The sequence below is a fragment of the Haliotis asinina genome, chromosome 3, assembly GCF_037392515.1.
Source record: "Haliotis asinina isolate JCU_RB_2024 chromosome 3, JCU_Hal_asi_v2, whole genome shotgun sequence".
NCBI classification, from domain to species: Eukaryota; Metazoa; Mollusca; class Gastropoda; order Lepetellida; family Haliotidae; genus Haliotis; species Haliotis asinina.
The window spans coordinates 31,209,007-31,231,783 of NC_090282.1; positions in this window are offsets into that span (position 1 = coordinate 31,209,007).

Here is a 22,777-nt window from a genome sequence, read left to right on the forward strand (position 1 = left end):
AGCAGGCAGAGAGCAATATGAAGAATGTACAATGTCAGTGACCTGAGACTTGTTTGTCACCTAGATCAAACTGCTCTTCAACAAGCTATGGTTGTTCTTGGAGGTGACTAAAAGTGAGTGAGCGTGTTTAGTATTACGTTGCACTCATCAATATTTCAGCTGTATAAAGGTGGTCTGTAACCATTCAAGTCTGGATCAGACAATCCAGTGATCAACAGTATGAGCATCGATCTAAATCAGTGTCTCTGTTGCTAGCAGAGGGACAGAGGTATGACAGCTTCTTGATAACTAGACACAGCACATGAATCCATGTGTATACCCATCGAACTTCTTGAATACTGAACCCTGCCATGATTTTGCTGGAATATTGCTAGAAGTAGAGCAAAACCAACCTCAATCACGCCCTTGAATATCAAGCCTGAAATTCATACAAAATGTATGAAAAATATTTCAGTTTCATAAGTATTAATACATAGGAACTTTCACTTGATTAATAATTCAATAATTTGGACCTTGTTATTTTCCAGCTGGCCGTTGCACAAAAAGAATTTGTAACATTATTTAAACTAATTAACCAAAATACATGGTAAATTTTATATGCATTCTCACCTTAAATGCATCAGTTCAAATGCTTGCACACTGTCTATGAACAACAATCAAATATTGCCTACACTGATTACTGTGGTGTGAGGACAATTACATCACGACATCGTACAGACTTCTGGAAATGCATGCCTAGTGGGGACAGGAAACTAGTCTGTTATACAGACCCCTGACACAAATGTATTCCAAGAAAGCTCATGCAAGTCTAGAATATGTGGCAAGACCAGATTTCCAGTGTCTGGAAATCTCGTCTCAGGTAATTGCTGTAGATACAAAGATGATATTTGAATGTATTGTTATGGGATATATCCAGATTATGACTTCATGTTTTAGGATTATAGACTGTGCCTAATATCTTTGGACATGATGCATGGTGATCACAAATGGAACAGATATTTTTGAAAACGGACGCAAGGACAACATTTTGCAATGTATTTTTTTAAAGGAGGATTGAACCAGCTTAATTTAAAATCCATCATAGAAAATTTATATATGACAGTTATTTGATCTTTATGCATGTGCTTAGTACCACTAATATAGGGAAATGTATTTTAGAAACCTGTTTTGATTACATTTTGAAAACAGCATTAAGTGATGAAGATGTTTTCAAGTTTGCATATTGTCATTGAGAATCATTATGCATCAGTCACCAATGGCCTGGTTTGTATTTCTATAAATGAACATGGTGCTCCTTTCAAGAACAGATGCCAGGAACCTTTCAGCAAATCTTCATGACACACATTACTCACAGGCAAGTACTGAACTTTCATGTTTCCATGGCAAAAAGTTAGGACAGTTTGTATCCCATGACTAACCGTCACAGTTTCTCTGTGTTACTTTACAAATGTCTCAGGAGGTTAGAACTGAAGCCTCTTATCACTGAAGTCTAAGATTTACATATGTACATTGTCTTATAAGATGGAAAGGATGGGGAATGCATGACCTGTCTTCTGAATAATTGTGGCTCGCTCCATTGTTTTACCATTTGTACTAGAGGATAACTGTCTTGACATGTGATTTCCAAATGTTTTCAAGAAATTCAATTTTATTTCAGGGAAATATGGGCAAATTTAAATTACTTGAGGCACTTCAATTAATATTGGAAATGGGTAATCATGGTTTTTGTTCTTTCACTTATCCATAGTTTTGTTTCTGTTGATTACGTTTGTTTCATTTCAGATGTTGCACTAAACAAGAATTGAACATTAATTTAGATTTTCATGTTTCACTGGTGCTAACCGGTACTTCTGTTGAAATATTTCCCTTATGATGGATGTGAAGTTTAAGCTCCATCACTAAACATGCCATCTTGAAGTTGGTCTGCCAAAGTAATCACAACGTGAGTGTTTGTCTCATAAAAGTCCTGAGTTTTATTTTGTTGGTGTCATTCATTACATTCAAATAACATCAGTCTCAAGTGAAATCATTTTACAGGTTCTTACAGATTGTTTTGACATGAACGAATAAAAATAAACCTAATTAACTTGACTGCACAGGCACCATGTGTATCATGGCCGTGTGTATCACACATGGGTCACAAGTTTGGTGGAGTCTAGAAACTTTGGTTGTGGTGACTAGTCAAAAAGATGAATGCATTCAACAGTCAGGTCCTTAAGTTTCTAAGTATTTGGTCCTGAATCACATCTCAATAAGACTGAGAGACAATGTCTCATAGAGCAGGTGCCCTTTTTTCATGTCTTTGTTCTGCTTAAGTATCCTGTAGACTGAGTTGAACTCTCATCCTTATGGATGTCAGTGGTAACAGGGCTATACACTCCCCAGACAGTTGAGAATGGAATGTACACTAATCTACTGAGCCGCATAATAGTAATATAGATATCACTGTCTGCAGTATACCTGGTATATGTAAACATTATTTTAGTGAGTGAGTTTATCATTATCCTTCCTTGAAGTGCAAGGTTGGTTTCTTATTTAAAGCTGCACTCAGCAATATTCCTACTGAATGTCAGCAGTCTCTAAATAATTAAGTCTTTGCTAGACAATCCAATGATCCATAGCATGAGCAACTGTGATATGATGACATGTGTCAACCAAATCTGCGACCTGATCACCTGAGCCTCATCAGTCACCTCTTACGACAAACGTGTTACTAAACATCAATTCTAACCTAGATCTTCATGAGCCTGATTATTTATGGATGTTTCATAAAAGGTGAGATAGCACCTTCACCATGGTTATAACAAGGAATGAGTGAGTGAGTGAGTGAGTTTAGTTTCAAGCCACTTGTACCAATATTCCAACAACATCATCTGAAACGATCTTCACACATTGTACCCATAAGGAGAATCAAACCCAGATCTTCAGTGTGATGAGTGAACACCTTAACCTCATGGCTACCCCATGCCTTTGCTAACAGAAAAACACAAATAAAATATGCCTACATCAAGGCCATGTTGAAAACAATTAACCTGTCCACACTGAAACTAGAGCACACACCTGGCAATGAATGATTCATAAGAATAGTATAAACATGGAGCTGAATATTTAAATTGGTCATCAGTATCTCTCAGTAGCCAACTCCAAATGGACAACCACCTTTGATTAGGTAACATTTGCATTCATTAAAGAAGCCAATACAGGTGTTTGAATACATTAGCTCTTCTATACTGTAACCTAGTCTGGAAGTTGGCTTACGACTCATTTGGCTATTACTTGCAGTGGGTATTAATGATGCTAGTCCACCTACCCAGCAGGATTCTGAGTACCAACAAGATGCATCACAATCTCCTCCATAGTTGACATTTTCAAGGCAAACTACAGAAACCAACAAAGTGTATTTCCCTGACATGGATGGCCATGATACCTCAACAGCGGGGACATTTAAGTGGCTACGTGTCATTTTCGTCTGAATGATTTTAACACATCATGGCAGAAACGTGAGTAAAGAGCAGACTTTTTACTAAAGATGTAATATCATCACTCTACATTGTCCAGAGTCCTTTCAGCAAATGCTGCATTGATTTATCTGAAAATACTAGTTACTCATGTATAAAATATCTGTCTCTGATATCTTAAGCATCCCTTCTCCATATATTGTATTCACACAAGTAGAGTCTAGACATTTTCTAATTATCTAAAATGACAATGGAATTTATACTGGCGATAACATATGACGGAAAATAGTAACATATTAACAACTACTTTACATTGTGCGTAATGTAAACCCTGCAAAAACATCTGAAAGACTATCTAAGCCAGTACAAGCGTAACAATTAAAACAGACTGTAAGGAAACATGGTGAAAAACATCTAAGGTTTTCTTGACAGCATGTAGACTTTCAAAGAAGACATTGGTCATGTGCATAGTAATAAGGCACTATGTCTGAGGGTGTTTGTAAAATAAAGTATTTTTTCTGTTGAAGTGCATATGTAACATTGCAACAAAATTTCACACAGGTAAATGAACAGAAATCATGCCAGCAAGAGTCTACAGTGAAATAAAATCTTCTTAAAAAGTATCCACAAAACATGTTTAGATAAGTGGAAACACTTCATTGCATTTTAGGGGTGGTGCATTGGCCTAATGGTTAAAGCATTCACTCATCACACCGAAAGTCCTGGATTCGATTCTCCACAATGTGTGAAGCCCATTCCTGGTGTCCACCATCTGATAATACTGCTGGAATATTGCTAGAATCAGCATAAAACCAAACTCAATCACACATTGCATTTTATGTCCAGCTAATATCCAGAAAGATTTTGCAGCTGATGAAGAACCAAGAATATACTCAGAAACTTCCTGTTCCACATATCACAGGAGATGTCCATGAAACTCCACCCTTGATGCACTTCACTTCTAAATACCATTCACAGGGGTCGTCTACATTCTATTATGACTTTTGTTGGAGACTATAACCTTCCAGAATCCATGCTGCTTAAACCAGTGAAGATCCAGGTTAGAAGAGGCAACTAATGGGACTGGGTAGTCAGGTTTGCTGGCTTGGTTGACACACATCATCATGTCCCAAATGCATAAATGGACGCTCATGCAGTTGATCACTAGATTGTTTGATCCAGATTCAAATGTTTAGACTGCCGCCACATGAGCCTAAAACCTCCTCACTTACTCACACCCATACTGCCAAATAACCACTTCTGTTTCCACCTCCAAGGATGTCTATCTTTGCTCCAAGGATTTCTATCTTTGAGTCTCTCATGATTCTCAACTGTCTGTTCAACTACACAGCCAGTGAGTCAATTAGCACATAAACCTTGCACACATTGAATCCTGAGGTGTGACGCATTGATTTGAGACTGCTAAATTTAATTTGGGACCTACAACTAAGTTTGAATACAAACTGAATAATAGGAAAACTCTACTGACCCTTATCCTGAAGCATCTTGACACACTGAATGTAACATTACATCTTATGTTCTCTGGCTTCACTGACATGTGTAAATTTGTACAAACGTTTTCAAAGTATTTTTCTGCTCAAGAAAAATTCATTCACTGACTAAGGAATTTCTAAGAATCTAAGGGGTAATTTGGGGTGGGCAGTCATACTGGCTAACCGGTATATTGCAATTCAAACTTCACAATATGATATACGATATATTGTGGTTCACCTGATACGATCATCTAGTTCCAAGATGGGGTAAAACATACTAATAACATTTATATTTCCCTAATATGATTATACAAATTATAGTTTTGAGAATATTTAATGGTCATATAATTGCATTTGGAGGAATCTGCTGCAGACGCTTTTTCTTGATTTCTGAATTTAATAGTGCAAAGTCTTCAACTTAAAAGCATTTTCAATTAATCTCTTGTTCAATAACATCTTGACAGACCTGACAGTGGCCAGTGGCAGTGTATCAAATAAAAAGAAAGAATAATTTCATTCCCTTAACCATGTGTTACACTTTCATAATATATTGTAATCCATATTGCAAATATATCAAAACATCACAATAGACTGATATAAGAACACTTTTTGCAAAACCCGTCCATAGTTACAATAGGACAGCCATGGTGATGTTGGAATAGTGCTTATTCAGCTGTTATACAACACTCACTCATGTTTCAAATGTCAGGTCAACAACTGACGTGTCTCAGTGTGTGTGTTTGTAATGGGTGTCAAGGATGGTACAGGATGTGCTCATCATTTGTGAACATGAACTATAATTATAATTTTATAGTGATGCATATAGACCTGATAATTTTTAAGTTAGAATCGCTTATGATCGTCAGAAGATTCATTCTGCCCAGGGGTATGATGTAGCAGGATTATTAAGAACACCACTCTGAAAATGAGGCAAATTTCAAACACTATTTCAACCAACAATGTCAATCACTGAAATATATGACTGCAGAGTTGCACAGGCATAGTTCTTACTGCCTCTTTCATCACCATATTAAATACAATGTCATAAAATAAATGGATGTGTGGTGAGAAAAATATATTTAATTGAACTTGGTATATGCCAGAACTGGCATGGCAGCATCAAACATAAAACATAGGGACCTCCATGCTGCCAATATGTGCAAAAATCTCATTGAAGAAACACTACATTCATATCCCAGTGAGGAGAACCTGATGAACATCTAATCCTGGGGACGCTTCTGGGAAAAATCAAGAGAAATAAATGTCAGTAGTTCTGGGAATAAAATACTAACATGAACACAAAACTGACTGTGAAACAATTTCAACCTGTTGCGAAAACAAATTAAACATCAAGTCTGTTAAAACAAAGTTAATCAGAAAGTAATATCTCGGGAGTAAGTAATCTTGGTACTTAGGCACCTCATGCAGACATGTGGCTCATGAAATCTTATATTGTATGAGGCATCTCACCCTGGGCCGACTGCCGATGCTTCAAAGTCTTGCTCTGACCCCAGGGGGTCTGGTCCTCGCACACAGGCCCAGCTACATCATGCAATCAGATCTATTAATGGTCTTTTGATGCAAAGTTAATGATGGAATCATTATGGGTGTGTTTGCAGACAAAATGTATGGCGAATTATCAATACTGTTTTCCTACAAACTGTTGGCATATCTGATGACAGTGGAGGCTGTATTGTTGATTTAAGTGGGAGCAATTGTGCCTATCAGGGTAGCATGATACTAAAATATAGTAGCAGCTCTCAAATTAGGATTTAATGATACCCTGGTTTGGATGTCCTACAAGCAAAGCATCTCTCACGATGTGCGTCAATCACTTTGTCAATATTTTCGAGGAGACTATTGACATAGATTCTTCAAGTGTACCAATACTCTCATAGCAAGGCGTGTCTTAGGTGAAAATTGATTTTAAAGAAGATTTGGAGCATGAAGGTTTGATGTTGTGAACAGTATGCGTTCTCAAGTGTGCTAATTAGCTACACAGTGGCATTCTCCATCTCCTTGTCGCTTTCCCCACCTTTGTCATTTCTCCACTGCCTCAATACATTCACTGCTACTTGTACAAACATGTCGTCACAATCTCTGTTCCTACAATCTGAAGCACCTCTGTCAGCAAACCATCTGTAATATCTGATCACCAATGATATTAATATTTCTGACACCAACAAAATTCCACAATGTCTTTCCACAACTGCTAATGCCCGAGAGGTCCACCCACCGGTCCACACCCCCAACCTGACATTTACAGCCTAACACCGCCCTTATTTCCTTTCATTTATTAATTATTATCATACTGATAACTGTTTATTAACAATTGGATTTTTTTCATAACGGCCATGAAAAGAGTAACATTTTCTTGGAGAATTCTGTGGAAAGTGCTGCATTGGAACCATCTATATTCTGTTCATGGAGTACAGAAAAGTTTGTGTGATATGACCAATTACTGCTTCCTGGAGACAGGAACCTGTCAGGCAGATGCTGTACAGTAGATCCACATCTTTATGGTCGGAGTTACTGATGGCATCATTAAATCATCCCCATGCAGGAAGGTGTGAGTGAGTGAGGGAGGGACAGGCTGTCACACTGAGATCAACAGTAACATCACTCTCCAAACAAGGCATAGATCTGCTTGAGAGTGAAGCTACTGTTCATCCCAGTGTGACAGTCCCTCCCTCACTCACTCAGAGACTGACAACAGGTCTGGCCCAGGGCAATCAGTTGCATGGAAAATATGACACATCAATAGAATGACCATTGCCCAGTCATCAGGTGAATAAAGACATTCTGTATATAACTATTTGGGACAGAAATGACTTTTTAGAAACAAAAATTACTTTGACCACTTCATCTTCAGTCAAGTGAAATAATGTTAAAGAATTTTGCATTCTGATACCAGCATGAGGTTGTGAGTGAGGGAGTTTGAACATGGCATCCCAGACTCAAAGTAGTCCTTGGTTTAACCCATCAATGTCGCTTGTCATACTAAAGTGAGTGAGTTTAGTTTTACGCCGCACTCAGCAATATTCCAGCTATATGGTGGTAGTCTGCAAATAATCAAGCCTGGACCAGACAATCCAGTGACCAACAACATGAGCATCGATCTGCGCAATTGGGAACCGATGACACGTGTCAACCAAGTCAGCGAACCTGACCACCCGATCCCGTTAGTCGCCTCTTATGACAAGCATAGTTGCCTTTTATGGCAAGCATGGGTTGCTGAAGGCCTTTTCTACCCCCGGACCTTCACGGATACATCATACTAAAGACCCTGCTTCAAATCCCCACATGGGTACAATCCGTGAAGCTTATTGCTCTTGTCCCCTGCCATGATATTGCTAGAGTACTGATAAAAGCAGATTAAAACTAAACTCACTCACTCAGTGTCCAGGACTAGGAAGGGTGATAATATATCAGCTTTAAAAGTGTTGTAGCATGATACAGCCAGAGATTGACCACTGCCTTTCTGCTCCCTATAGACAGATACTCTATCAACCAAATGACAATGGCAGTCATCCACACTACTGACTGTCTATTTTTAACATTAACACACTGCTAATCTTTGAACTTGTCAATGAGCCATGGACAACTTGCTTTGCAATGGTAGTTTAAAGAGTTTCACCTCTCATGACATCAACACTACTCTTATCCAGCCGACTCCCCAGGCATCAGGGACCATGCTTTTCTTTTCACTACACTGTATTCAGCTTCTTTTCTATACTAGGAAACAGTGAGTGAGTGAGTGAGTGAGTGAGTGAGTGAGTGAGTGAGAAAGTTGAGTTGCACTCAGCAATTTTCCAGCTATATGGTTAGTGGTCTGTAAATAATCAACTCTGGACCAGATAATCCACAAATCAACAACATGATCATCGATCTGAACCGATGACATGTGTCAACCAAGACAGCATGCCTGACCACCTGATCCCATTAGTCAACTCTTATGACAAGCATAGTCACCTTTAATGGCAATCATGGGTTGCTTAAGGCCTGTTCTACCTCACACTTTCATTGGTCTATACCAAGAAAAGGGTCTGTGGTCAGTGGTTGCCATACCCTTATGCTGAAATGGGTGTTAAAACAAATGTATTGCGGAGATTGCCAAATTTTTCTCTATGACAAGGTAGATTGACTTAACAGTCATTAAATATCAGTGTTGTTAAGTTTTACATGACACTCAGCAATATTCCACCTACAGCAGTGATCTGTAAATAGACTCTGGACCAGACAATCCAGTGATCAACAGCATGAACATCAACATAAGCAATTGCGACAACCAAGAGTCAACCAAGTCAGCATGCCGGACCATCCAATCCCATCAGTCACCTTTTATGACAAGCATATGCTACTGAAGATCATTCCCAGCCCTGATCTTCATGTGTCCATTGGGGGTAACAAGCCTAGTAATGTCATAGCAATAATGATGTTAATGTATGACACTGGTGATAATCATAGTCACTGCTTTATGAAACGTCTCTGTTAACTACCATATATGTTGGTAAAAGAAGAGTGAGCATGATTTTATTTCGCTCTTTGCAATATCAAGGCAGGGACACCAGGTTCAGCTTTACACACTGTAGCCCTGAGTCTCTGGACATAAATAATTTTGATTGAAACAAATAAATGAACCCTTTGAAATTGAATAGGAGCCCCTGTGAGTTGGAACCTTGGGAAATCTAGGCTTGCTTCATTTAAGGAGTTGGCACTGCAGAGAGGGCTAAGGAAAATATTGTGGTTCAGTGACGGTAGTACTGACTATGTATCTGTGTGAGCCATCAAAATTTGACCCAAACCATTACCCTCAATGTTCATAGGATCTCTGTCTGGAAAAGAGACATGTTTTATGATGTAACCCTCATGTTAAAATCTCTCAGAAGTAAGATGGAGGCAAGGGGAGGATGAAATAAGGAAACAGCATCCTGGCAACTCATTACTCACTACAAGTGAGGGAGTTTAATTTTACACTGCTCGTAATATCATGGAATTCACATATTGCATCCATGTGGGAATCAAACCCAGGTCTTCTGTGTGTTGTGTGAACAATTTAACCACTAAGCTACCCCATCAAACCATATTCACTGTGAATGACAAGTCACAAAAATGTAGAACATGTTTTCTATTTCACTATAAACTGATCAAAAACATGAAATGGTCTAACATTTGTACCAGTAAAGGCAAATCAATATTTCGGGAAATCTTAATCTGATATCTGAAGGTCAGAGTAAGAGAAATACTCCAGGGTCTACAGTTCAATCAAGTTATTTCCCTTTGGCAGGTTGACCTAAGTGTTAGTTTTCAGAACTGTTTAAATATTTTTTACTTGCAGATATCAGTCACATATGTCTGTGTTCTTCCCGCTCTCAGCTTGTGATGTATGTTCACATGTTTCACTATGGATTTCCCCAACACTCAGCACATCAGAGAGCACTCTTCCTCTGCAGAAACTTCAGTAGGAGTACTGAACTGCAAATAAAGATCACTCAACACACCTGCAGTGTCGTGAGGAAAATAGCAAGCAGAAAAGGGTCAGTGGATGGAAATATACCTCAGCTCCTTCACACCTTGTCTCTTGTCTTCTTTTACCACCTTGCTTCACACCGGAACATGTGCTACTTGGTAACAGCATGTGTTGGTTTGTATTTTCTCTCTTTTGGGAAAATGTTTCAGGACAACTCCAAATATACACAGTAAGGTAGTAGGGATGATTCAGCACATTTCAATTTATATTAATATGACTGCAGGATCTCAGTCAACAAACAAATCACATGTGTAAGGGTGAGCAAGGATGGAGGTGATGAAGAGCCAGTTTTATGTGGAGACAAGTGACACAAATTCAGTTTTACGCTACACTCAGCAATATTCCAGCTGTATGGTGGTCTGTAAATAATAGTCTCTATTAGACTATCCGGTGATCAACAGCATGACCATCGATCTGCACAAATGTGAACTGATGACATGTGTCAAGCAAGTCAGCAAGCCTGACCACCCGATCCTGTTAGTTGCCTCTTACGACAAGCATAGGCGCCTTTTAAGGCAAGGCTGAAGGCCTATTCTACCCAGGACCTTCATGGGTTGAAGATACCAGAGGTCCTGGGTGGAAGAACAGAGATGAGGAAGATACTGGGTGCAAGAATGGAGATGAGCAAAATTCCAGGTGGAAGAATGGAGGTGAGCAACATCCTGGGTACCAAAGAGGAGATGTGGAAGAGAGGAGATGTGGAAGAGAGGTGATGAGAAAAATCCTGAATGGAAGATTGAAGATGAGTGACATCCATGGTGGAAGAGTAGAGATGGGTGACATCCTGGGTGGAAGAGGAGAGATGGGTGACATCCATGGTGGAAGAATGGAGATGAGTGACATCCATGGTGGAAGAGTAGAGATGGGTGACATCCTGGGTGGAAGAGCAGAGATGGGTGACATCCATGGTGGAAGAATGGAGATGGGTGACATCCATGGTGGAAGAGTAGAGATGGGTGACATCCTGGGTGGAAGAGGAGAGATGGGTGACATCCATGGTGGAAGAATGGAGATGAGTGACATCCATGGTGGAAGAGTAGAGATGGGTGACATCCTGGGTGGAAGAGCAGAGATGGGTGACATCCATGGTGGAAGAATGGAGATGGGTGACATCCATGGTGGAAGAGTAGAGATGGGTGACATCCTGGGTGGAAGAGGAGAGATGGGTGACATCCATGGTGGAAGAATGGAGATGGGTGACATCCATGGTGGAAGAGTAGAGATGGGTGACATCCTGGGTGGAAGAGGAGAGATGGGTGACATCCATGGTGGAAGAATGGAGATGGGTGACATCCATGGTGGAAGAGTAGAGATGGGTGACATCCTGGGTGGAAGAGCAGAGATGGGTGACATCCATGGTGGAAGAATGGAGATGAGTGACATCCATGGTGGAAGAATGGAGATGAGTGACATCCATGGTGGAAGAATGGAGATGAGTGACATCCATGGTGGAAGAGTAGAGATGGGTGACATCCTGGGTGGAAGAGCAGAGATGGGTGACATCCATGGTGGAAGAATGGAGATGAGTGACATCCATGGTGGAAGAGTAGAGATGGGTGACATCCTGGGTGGCAGATCAGAGATGAGCGAAAGCCTGGGTGGAAGAGTGGAAATGAGCGACACCCAGAATGGAAGAGAGGAGATGAGCAACATCCTGGGTGGAAGAGTGGAGATGAATGAGATCCTGGGTGGAAGAGTGGAGATGAATGAGATCCTGGGTGGAAGAGTGGAGATGAATGAGATCCTGGGTGGAAGAGTGGAGGTGAATGAGATCCTGGGTGGAAGAGAGGAAATGAGCAAAATCCTGGGTGGAAGAGTGGAGATGAATGAGATCCTGGGTGGAAGAAAGGAAACGAGCAACATCCAGGATGGAAGAGAGGAAATGAGCGACACCCAGAATGGAAGAGAGGAGATGAGCAACATCCTGGGTGGAAGAGTGGAGATGAATGAGATCCTGGGTGGAAGAGTGGAGATGAATGAGATCCTGGGTGGAAGAGTGGAGATGAATGAGATCCTGGGTGGAAGAGTGGAGGTGAATGAGATCCTGGGTGGAAGAGAGGAAATGAGCAACATCCTGGGTGGAAGAGAGGAAATGAGCAACATCCTGGGTGGAAGAGAGGAGATGAGTGAGATCCTGGGTGGAAGAGAGGAAATGAGCAACATCCTGGGTGGAAGAGTGGAGATGAATGAGATCCTGGGTGGAAGAGTGGAGATGAATGAGATCCTGGGTGGAAGAGTGGAGATGAATGAGATCCTGGGTGGAAGAGAGGAAATGAGCAACATCCTGGGTGGAAGAGAGGAAATGAGCAACATCCTGGGTGGAAGAGTGGAGATGAATGAGATCCTGGGTGGAAGAGAGGAAATGAGCAACATCCTGGGTGGAAGAGAGGAAATGAGCAACATCCTGGGTGGAAGAGAGGAAATGAGCAACATCCTGGGTGGAAGAGAGGAAATGAGCAACATCCTGGGTGGAAGAGTGGAGATGAATGAGATCCTGGGTGGAAGAGAGGAAATGAGCAACATCCTGGGTGGAAGAGAGGAAATGAGCAACATCCTGGGTGGAAGAGAGGAAATGAGCAACATCCTGGGTGGAAGAGAGGAAATGAGCAACATCCTGGGTGGAAGAGAGGAAATGAGCAACATCCTGGGTGGAAGAGAGGAAATGAGCAACATCCTGGGTGGAAGAGAGGAAATGAGCAACATCCTGGGTGGAAGAGAGGAAATGAGCAACATCCTGGGTGGAAGAGTGGAGATGAATGAGATCCTGGGTGGAAGAGAGGAAATGAGCAACATCCTGGGTGGAAGAGAGGAAATGAGCAACATCCTGGGTGGAAGAGTGGAGATGAATGAGATCCTGGGTGGAAGAGAGGAAATGAGCAACATCCTGGGTGGAAGAGAGGAAATGAGCAACATCCTGGGTGGAAGAGAGGAAATGAGCAACATCCTGGGTGGAAGAGAGGAAATGAGCAACATCCTGGGTGGAAGAGAGGAAATGAGCAACATCCTGGGTGGAAGAGAGGAAATGAGCAACATCCTGGGTGGAAGAGAGGAAATGAGCAACATCCTGGGTGGAAGAGAGGAAATGAGCAACATCCTGGGTGGAAGAGAGGAAATGAGCAACATCCTGGGTGGAAGAGTGGAGATGAATGAGATCCTGGGTGGAAGAGAGGAAATGAGCAACATCCTGGGTGGAAGAGAGGAAATGAGCAACATCCTGGGTGGAAGAGAGGAAATGAGCAACATCCTGGGTGGAAGAGAGGAAATGAGCAACATCCTGGGTGGAAGAGAGGAAATGAGCAACATCCTGGGTGGAAGAGAGGAAATGAGCAACATCCTGGGTGGAAGAGAGGAAATGAGCAACATCCTGGGTGGAAGAGAGGAAATGAGCAACATCCTGGGTGGAAGAGAGGAAATGAGCAACATCCTGGGTGGAAGAGAGGAAATGAGCAACATCCTGGGTGGAAGAGTGGAGATGAATGAGATCCTGGGTGGAAGAGAGGAAATGAGCAACATCCTGGGTGGAAGAGAGGAAATGAGCAACATCCTGGGTGGAAGAGAGGAAATGAGCAACATCCTGGGTGGAAGAGTGGAGATGAATGAGATCCTGGGTGGAAGAGAGGAAATGAGCAACATCCTGGGTGGAAGAGAGGAAATGAGCAACATCCTGGGTGGAAGAGAGGAAATGAGCAACATCCTGGGTGGAAGAGTGGAGATGAATGAGATCCTGGGTGGAAGAGAGGAAATGAGCAACATCCTGGGTGGAAGAGAGGAAATGAGCAACATCCTGGGTGGAAGAGAGGAAATGAGCAACATCCTGGGTGGAAGAGTGGAGATGAATGAGATCCTGGGTGGAAGAGAGGAAATGAGCAACATCCTGGGTGGAAGAGTGGAGATGAATGAGATCCTGGGTGGAAGAGAGGAAATGAGCAACATCCTGGGTGGAAGAGTGGAGTGGAGTGAAGATGAGCAACATCCTGGGTGGAAGAGTAAAGATGAGTGAGATCCTGGGTGGAAGACAGGAGATGAGAGACATCCTGGGTGGGAGAGAGGAGATGAGCAACATTCCAGGTGGAAGAGAGGAGATGAGCGACCTCCTGGGTGGAAGAGAGGAAATGAGAGACATCCTGAGTGGCAGAGAGGAGATGAGCGACCTCCTGGGTGGAAGAGTGGAGATGAGAGACATCCTGAGTGGCAGAGAGGAGATGAGAGACATCCTAGGTGGGAGAGAGCAGATGAGCGACAACCAGGATGGAAGAGTAAAGATGAGTGAGATCCTGGGTGGCAGTGTCAACATGAGTGAGATCCTTGTTGGATTGTTTTGAAACACAGGAAATATCCAAACAAGATGATGTGATCCTGGTGAGCAACATCTGAGGTCCTATTAACTGCAGACTCACATAGATACATCACTTATGAAGACTAAACAGGATATGCAACAAGGCAAAGACTGTCCCTTAAACACTGACTTGTTCATAGTAATAAGCCTTTGTTTTTCTTACATAAACCCATGTTTGTTCGCAAACAAACTCTTTCATTGAACACTAGCAAATCAAAGTCAGTTACTGAATCCTTTAATATGAGGCATGAATGAGGGCTTTCAATCACTTTCTTCAATTTGCTCCTGGAGGAGCCTGGCAACACCGAACATGCAATGTTATGTTTTGACCAGGGGCAGTAACCCTTGATCTTATGTTTGCCAATTGATTTGTCTTCAATATCCTGGCTTATCTGCCCCTATCATAATACCAACTTTGATGGAGTATAAAGGGAAACACAAACTGATCAAACCCTCATAAACCGGAGAATGCGGCGGTAACACATGGCTTCTCTTTAAGGTTTGCCCTGTGGATTTGGGCGACTTCAATTCTATGGTCCCACATCTCAGATGCAAAACTCTAATTTTGTATGATTATTTATTTAGTAAGAAATTCCTAATCCCCAGTGAACATGCTAAAGCACTCAAGATCAAAGAATGGCTGCCTCCCAGTCAGGCTTGAGTTTTATAGTTGAGCTTTGTGTTGTGGAGATTAGTCAATTGATTTGCCACACAAACAAGAGTTTGTCCCAGATGAAATTTAATATTGTGTGTGCCGAATTGAAAGCAAGAAGCCCGGACCCAGCCCGATCATGAGGACAACCCTTCCTTCTGCTGAGATCTGGACATCACTGAAAATTTCCGAATTCAGTCACCAACATATGGGATAGGTCACATGATGTCATTCGCCAACATGGCTGGTGGCCATGTAATCCGTGAAATAAAAGTCATGTCACATTTAGGTCTATTCAAGCGTAATGGAATGGAAGGATTCTGCCAGTCACCAGTCCCAATGTAAATTTGACTCCGAAATATTTCAACTTAGAATGGGTGTCACACAAATGGAATTGATTGTTAACTGCCTGTCAATACTTTCATTCAGTGCGTCTAGGTTGGAAAGGTTTTATTGGAAATATTGTCAGACTATGACATTTGGTGTTCTAAGTGCAAAAACATGGTTACTGAATTAAATTAGTTTTCATCAGAAATGAAAATATCCTGCTCTTCTTTTCTCCTAAAAGACCATTTTAAATGATCTTGGAGGCAAACTCAATTTCTCCATGTCAGTTCATCAAATTCATTAAAAAAATATTTTTCACATCTTTTCTTAACAACATTAGACACATGATACAACTGGGAAAGAAATGCATCAAATGCATTAAAATTTATGATATATATCAATAGGCAACAAGCAATCAAACCAAGGAAAGCAGTTTCCACAAAACAGGATTGTCCTGACAAGATGAGCATGTCTGTGTATAACACAGAGCATCAAATGTCAAACAGAATTTTCACACAGTTTTAAATCAATAACCATCATTATTATATGTAATTTAACTCCTGGATAGCAACATATTGAATAGAAAAGTGTCTTTCTGCAAATATGGTCTTCCCATTTTATTCAGTGAAGCACAATGCTGCTAAAATGACAAAAATATAGATATTGTTCTCATTTGACATTTTCAACAAACAGAGCTAAATGTATGAGTAAGCAAGTTTAATTTTATGCTGCTCAGAGCAATATTCCATCAATATCATGGCACAGTGCACCAGAAATGGGCTTCACACATTATACCTATGTGTGGAAATGAACAACGCTCCTCAGTATGATCAGCGAATGTTTTAACCACTAGGCTACCCCATGGCTCCTACAGCTTAATGTAAACACCTTTCTGACTGGATATTTCATGAAACTATCACATACGTCTGTTATGATGAAACTGTAGATTTCTCTCAAAGTAATTTCAGTGGTGTTTTTAAAAAATACATGCCTGTTTTCATTCTAAACAAAATTCCAAATGACGTTTATCTTGGTGCTACACAGCTTTGTCAGGCAAGTCTGTCTCATCGTTTTTCATCAGTGACATGACATCACTAAACCTCTCTTGTGACAATGTTAAATTAGATCTCTTTGTCATCTAAAGGCAAAGGCAAAGCCAAAGAATATGGCTACCTTAACAACAACAAAAGTCCCTGGAGACTGTATTCAGACAAAAGGTCATTATCAGTCCCCTACTGATACCTGTAGTAATTCCTTACAAAATAAGTCTTTTCACTTCACCCACACTAGTGTATCCAAAGAAACATCAAGAGAAGCAGTTTCATCGAACCAAATTACCAAAAAAAACCGAAACTACATTGAAATGGAGCAGACAAAGGAAAATTTGCTAGTACTAATACAGTGAGACCTACATGCAATAAAACAAACTAAAAAAAACTTATTAAAGGGTAATGATATAAAAAGAAATATTTCACTTGATACAGCTGATATTTGTGCCTTGAAAACACGACAATAAGTAACAGAATAATTCCACAGTGTTTCAGTTTGATAATGGTGCATAAAAACACTATAGAAGGAAACTGATACAGCTTTTTGATGCTGAGACACACTTGAAGCAATATGTTGGCAATACGTAGCCACATCACACAGAGATGAAAACTGGACATCATTATGCCCAGGAGACTAAACTTACGTCTAAACAGTTTGACCACAGAATTAGTGATACTTAAAATCATGATGGATTTGGAGGAAGATAATATGACACTCATCAAGAGTGAAGCTTTAACTCCACATAGGTCCAACAGCATATTTCCAAATTATCAGCATCACATCTCTTCTTGTCACTTTTTGGCAAAAAAATTGATTTAATCAATTAAAATATGTTTTTGTATATATATTGGAATTTTAATGTCATTAAGATTCATAGAATTCTAGTGCAATTGTATTGGCGTAGTTTGAGGCTAAAATTAGTAGCAACTACGATAAAATTGTAGAGGTTGGCATCTTTGAATTATTCAGATTCAGATTAGTGGAATGAAATTCTGCAAGACATTCATTATAAACGTACATCAGTGATCTCACTGCCCTCCTGTAAACCCCCTTTATATCATTCTCAAGAGATTCCACATCCTGGAATCGAAAGGGAGTTTAGTTTTACAAGCAAGATTCCCACAATATCATGGCAATGGACACCAGAAATGGGCTTGCCACATTTTACTTATGTAGGGAATTGAACCTGAGTCTTTGGAGTGATAGCAATGAATGTGTTAGCCATATGGCTACCCAAACCCTTGGACATGACATGGGATATTACTAGGCACTCTGAGGACCCCAATTTGTATACAGATAAAAATTAAATTTAAAAGGTAAATCAAGAAGGTTTCAGATGGTTTGGGGCATTAATCTGCTGATGTACCAGAAGTGAAGTCAGGAAAGGGGAGAACTGAGTGAGTGGGTTTAGTTTAGCACCACATTTACAAATACAAGTATTCCAGCAATGTCTTTGCTACATCTTACCAAGTGGGAATCATACCTGGGTGTTTGGTGTGAGGAGAGAATACTGTAACCATTAAGCCTTGCCACAGCCCTGGAAGGGGGAGGAAGAGGGAGGAAGGGGGAGCGGAAAAAAATGAAAATAGAGTGAAATGTTATCACAAGGTTTTCACATTAAAACACTTTCCAAACTCTAAAAACATTTCTGTTTCATTATTACCCTTCAAAAGCGTTCTTCCACCATTATCTGCAACAACCTGAATTATTGTTATCATTCGCTGAAGAATTTAGACAGTCTAAACATTCTGGAAAATTGTTTCATCAGATCTGATCAGATGGTTCCATGCTAAAAACCTCTCTGTTAATTCCACCAAATACATTTTGACAGTTCTCAATCTAAGCATGACAGTCTAAGTGAAACCCAACCATCCATTTCTTCAAATTGTTTTGATGAAAGCTGCACCAGACTGATTAATAAAAACAATTCCTGTTAATTCAAGGTGTTTTCATATCAGGCTAACTGCACCTTGTCTGACTTCAATAATGAATGATAATCCACCCAATCATTGAATAAATCCAGATCCTTCTACAATCAATACCCACGTCCTGATTTGGATGTACCCACAGAAAGGTCAGACATGAAACACGTCTCTCAATCAGCATGACAACTGACATGTTTACAATCAAATATTTATGTCACTCGCTTTGCTTCACTCTGATAATACTTATATAAGTAAATGAAGGAATTAAGTCCAGACAGGTGAAAACACAAAGTGATGAATGTACTCAGGATGATTACAGCTTATCTGAATTGTCCGCCACTCTTCCTTCAGTGAGAACACTTTTTGAAAATGGCAAATGAATCCATTCCTTCTGTGCTTCTTGAACTGTTAGCAGTCCTCGGTTCTCTTGTTGGGAAGTGCTATTGAAAGGTAAATGTGGAATCATTCATATGGCAGATAGTCGAGCAAAAGTTATGTGGAAGTTGACCAGCTGATCTTCAAGATGGCTTGCACCACAGAACATTCGTGAACATTCTTTACATAAGTGTACATACCCACCGGTCACGTGATCATGGGTTCAACTGGTTCTCAAAAACTGAGTGAGTGAGTGTGAATTTCTAGCTGTTTTTGATGTTACAAAACATCATGGTGGGGCACAAAATGAGACTTCATACATTGTACTCATATGGGGAACTGAGGCCATAGGCGTGACTATCAAATGCTTTAACCGCTACTCCACCATACCCTCAACAACTTAGATCAGTCACAGACGTAACTAACTGGACTTGGTGATCAGGCTTGGTGACATTAACCACATCAAGAACATGTGCTCACACTATCAATTACATGTTTGTCTCATGGCTGTCAACATTGCCAAACAGAAAACAATAGTTACTATGCAGATGAAATACCACAGAAATATATACCATTTGAGACCCGTGAAGGTCCCGGCGTGGAATAGGCCTTCAGCAACCCATGCTTGCCATGAGACCCGTGAAGGTCCCGGGGTAGAATAGGCCTTCAGCAACCCATGCTTGCCATGAGACCCGTGAAGGTCCCGGGGTAGAATAGGCCTTCAGCAACCCATGCTTCCCATGAGACCCGTGAAGGTCCCGGGGTAGAATAGGCCTTCAGCAACCCATGCTTCCCATGAGACCCGTGAAGGTCCCGGGGTAGAATAGGCCTTCAGCAACCCATGCTTGCCATGAGACCCGTGAAGGTCCCGGGGTAGAATAGGCCTTCAGCAACCCATGCTTGCCATGAGACCCGTGAAGGTCCCGGGGTAGAATAGGCCTTCAGCAACCCATGCTTGCCATAAAAGGTGACTGTGCTTGTAAGAGGCGACTTACGGGATCAGGTGGTCAGACTTGCTGACTTGGTTGACACGTGTCATCGGTTCCCCATTGCGCAGATCGATGCTCATGTTGTTGATCACTGGATTGTCTGGTCCAGACTTGATTGCTTACAGACCACTGCCATATAGCTGGAATATTGCTGAGTGCGGCGTAAAACTAAACTCACTCACTCATATACCATTTGAAAAAAGTAGGGGATATTGGATTAAAAGATTGATAAATGCAAATGATGAAGCCAAGGAAGAAACAGATGATAATGAGCAATTAAGGAAAATGTGACAGTTTATTCCATTCTGTTGAAAATTTTTCATCTGCATTGATATCTATTTCTTTTCTCATATATACTGGCATTAGCTAGTATCCTTGCAAAAATATCCCTGCACTATTTTCATGGTATATAACTGTACAAAAATAATCAAAGCAGTGTCAGTTTCTTGTAGACATCACTATTTCATCAACTCTCACTGTTACATCAGTTGGACATTACAAGCCCTTCTTGCTATGAACATCAACTGAAAAGGGATTGATCGAGTGAAATACACCAGACCACTAAAACCAACCGTTCCACAACGGCTGTCAAGGGTTTAATATATCTGGTGACGACATGATTACAGCACCATCAGACACACCATCTTCTTCCTATGCTCAAACAATCATTCATAGCCACATTCTGACAAAGATGGGAACTAGGACGGATTTTCACATTTTCAAAGGTCAACGTTACTTCCAGAGAAGCACATTACGATGGAGGGTGGATGGTAGTCAATTACATAGGATGAAAAAACAAAGGTAATACTGTCAGCTGCTTGTGGACAGCAGTCAGGTTTATTGATCTACCCAAATAGCTTCTGATGTAAATCCAACAAAAAAACAGCATTAAGGTTCTATATAAGCAAGTTATCAAATACAATGAGTGAACTGAAATGAATATAAGGAAGGTTTAATTAAATTTTGAAAAATTAACTTTACCTAGAAAATAAAAAAAAGAGAGAATATATTATCTGCCTGTTCTGCAGTCGGATTTTTTACCGAGGCAACCATACTACATTTCCAATTATAAGGCTACAGTGATGACTAGTGGTGGTAGATCCAGCTGCTATTACAGCTAATGCCAATCCTCCGATTCAGGCTTGACAGCACGGTCCAGCGGGTGATGCTGTTGTGGCAATCACGTGAGTCTGGATAATACTTGGCTGGACAATGATGCTATCAATATTAAATTTGTGGGCTTTTGATTCTCGTTATGTTATACATACAGGCTTTGAGCAGTAAACGTGGCAACACTCCCCACATTAGATGGACAGATCGACTTACCACATAAATGAAAGTAATTCCTTGGGGATTTTCATGTCTGTCTTGTAGTTCTCGTCCAAACATCCAACATGCACTTGGACAAATAGACCACATGATACAACAGTAGAACTATTACTCGATATGTCAGCTTCATGTGCAGTGAGTGAGTTGGATTTTATGCTGCTTCAGCAATATTCCAGCATTATCACTGCAGGAAACACCACAAATGGTCTTCACACATTGTATCCATATGGGAAATCAAACCATGGCCTTAGGCATAAAGAGTGAACATTTTAACAACTAGGCCACCCACAGCCCCAGCTAATCAAATTAATGGCAATTAATGTGATGAACACTAACTGACCTCAGACACTCATTTAAACACAAGAAAAGATGTTCACAATCATCAAAAGAGTCAGTGCATGTCACACCATCATCACCGCATCATTTGAGCTAGATCAGTGTTGCCTGATTTTGTTCGAGCCTGGCCAAGACTAAGCCAGTACCAAACACCTAATGTTTTGGGTAAGAAATACCACATAATCTCCCTATTCATATGTTGCTTGTATAATCGCAAATAAACATTTGTTTGTCTAAAGCACCAGACAATCCAGTGATCAACAGCACGAGCCTGAGCCATACCACTGGATTACATTAGTCTCTCTAATGATAAGTATGGGGTACTGAAGACAAATTCTGTAGATATGGGTTGATTGTTTCAGAGTATTTACCATCATACAGTTCTTGTGTAACACTTGCTAATCAACTTCAGGAGAATAAATACATTGCTTGACATGGAGTGAGGAAAGAAAAATGTAGTTATCCCCTTGTCATAAATCCTTGAGTATATACACACACACCTCCCAAACATAGATAATGTTACAAAACTGATGAGCTACATCCAGTGGGTTCTTTGATCATGGTTATTTATTTTGCATTCATAATGATTTAATACTGGATTTGTCTCAAATCGGAATACTTTCATCTGAGTGAAACAACATTCAGTAACTGTCTTTAATGGGCTCCACAAGCACTTTGAGTTCATGATAATGAGTGAGTGAGTGAGTGAGTTTAGTTTTACGCCGCACTCAGCAATATTACAGCTATATGGCGGCGGTCTCTAAATAATCGAGTCTGGACCAGACAATCCAGTGATCAACAACATGAGCATCGATCTGCGCAATTGGGAACCGATGACATATGTTAACCAAGTCAGCAAGCCTGACCACCTGAACCCATTAGTCACCTCTTACGACAAGCTTAGGCGCCTTTTATGGCAAGGCCTATTCTACCCTGGGACCTTCACGGGTGTCATAATAAGAAAAAAGAATCTAGAA